Source organism: Lagenorhynchus albirostris, chromosome X (assembly GCF_949774975.1).
Source record: "Lagenorhynchus albirostris chromosome X, mLagAlb1.1, whole genome shotgun sequence".
Lineage (NCBI taxonomy): Eukaryota > Metazoa > Chordata > Mammalia > Artiodactyla > Delphinidae > Lagenorhynchus > Lagenorhynchus albirostris.
In genome coordinates, this window is record NC_083116.1 from 74,132,833 (window position 1) to 74,134,485 (window position 1,653).

At 29.9% G+C, this 1,653-nt stretch overlaps 1 non-coding gene across 1 annotated transcript; it reads right to left on the reverse strand.

The window, feature by feature from the left end:
- Positions 1-244: 244 nt before the first annotated feature.
- LOC132514219 (U6 spliceosomal RNA) lies at positions 245-348 on the reverse strand. Its single transcript, XR_009538703.1, has one exon. It is a non-coding gene; the product is annotated as a U6 spliceosomal RNA (small nuclear RNA).
- Between the last annotated feature and the right edge of the window lie 1,305 nt (positions 349-1,653).

Consider the following 1,653-nt stretch of genomic DNA (forward strand, 5'->3'; position numbering starts at 1 on the left):
TTTTATAGGATTTCATTTTACTTTAATTTTTTTATTTTAAAAAATTTATTGTATTCAAGTATAGTTGATTTACAATGTTGTGTTAATTTCTGCTAAACAGCAAAGTGATTCAGTTTTATGTATAGTCTTTTTCATATTCTTTGCCATTATGGTTTATCAGAGGATATTGCATATAGTTCCCTGTGCTAGACAGTAGGACCTTGTTGTTTATCCATTCTATATATAGTAGTTTGCATCTGCTAATAAAAATATAGAACACTTCACAAATTTGTGTGGCATTCTTGTGCAGGGGTCATGCTAATATTCTCTGTGTCATTCCAATTTTAGTATATGTGTTGTGGAAGCCATCATTCTCTCTCTCTTTTAAAGCTATCTTTAGGACAAAATTACTTTCTCTTCCCTGAACTAAGTGTATTTCCATTCCTTATACCTTCTTTTTCCTTGCATACAAAGATGTTTTCCTTATTAACTTTTAGTGGTTTTAATTACATATTTTAATTATAATTCTTAAACGCCTTCATTTGTAGCAAAAACTAAGAAGTAAGCAATTATGAACTGTCTTTTACATTAGCATTCTGTAGATTGGCAAACTTCTAAATACTATTTATAATTTTTTTTAAATATGTGCTTTCTTATAGAAAATGTCTCCATGTGGAACCAAACATATTTATTAATAGTCCTAAATATCTTTAGTTTCTCTGTAAAAGGAAGCCTATGTTTAGTAATTAATGTTTCAGTACCTTATTTTATTTGGGAATGATCTAGATATTCAATAAGCTTCCATCATTTAATTTAATTTAGCAAAACCCTAAAGTTTGAAGTTGCCAAAAAGATTTGGAGAAACGATTTCTAAGTAGACACACCATAAAACATGATTATTCTTAAAGAGTTCACCTAAAAACTCTTAACCCATTTACGTTTAATTTACTTATAAAAATTTTATTATATCAAGTCATCTTTCTGGCTGACAAATTTTGCAACAGATATAAGATCTTATTTAACTTCTAGTAAATCTAGGTACAATAAAAGTATTATGTTTAATGTTGATGACTCTAAAGACATTAATAATAAACTAACTTTAATACCAAATATTAACTTAGTACTGAATATTTCCCAGTCCATGTGATCCTGAAATTCATTTTAGTTTCTTCCATATTTCTGAGGATTTATCTAAATGCTTAATTTTCTTTAAACCAACTAAATAGGACTCTTTTACAAATTAATTTTGGCTATATCACACGTCTACAACACACACACATAAATGTAGACACACACAAACACACAGAGACCCCTTAGTTCTCATTTCAAATTTTCAGCCTTAAATCAGGTACAATAACACAAAACCCATCAGTTACAGAAAAGTCTGTTCAAATTGGGTTTCTGGCAGATGGAAGAAATCAAGGTCACTTATTTAGATGGCTAAACCTTTTCTTACTAATATTTATGGAGAAGACACTGAAGATTATTTATATTTGTCCTTGACATGGCAAGTTCCAAATGACCTATCCCCCTTTTCATTTTCTTTTGATAAGGGTTACCTTTCTTAAGTTTGCATTTTAAAAAGATGGCCTAGATAAGAGTTCCTCGAGAAGACTAGGTAGAACATTTACCTCTCAAAGGCTCAGGGAGAGAAATGCAAGTGCCTCCTAGGAG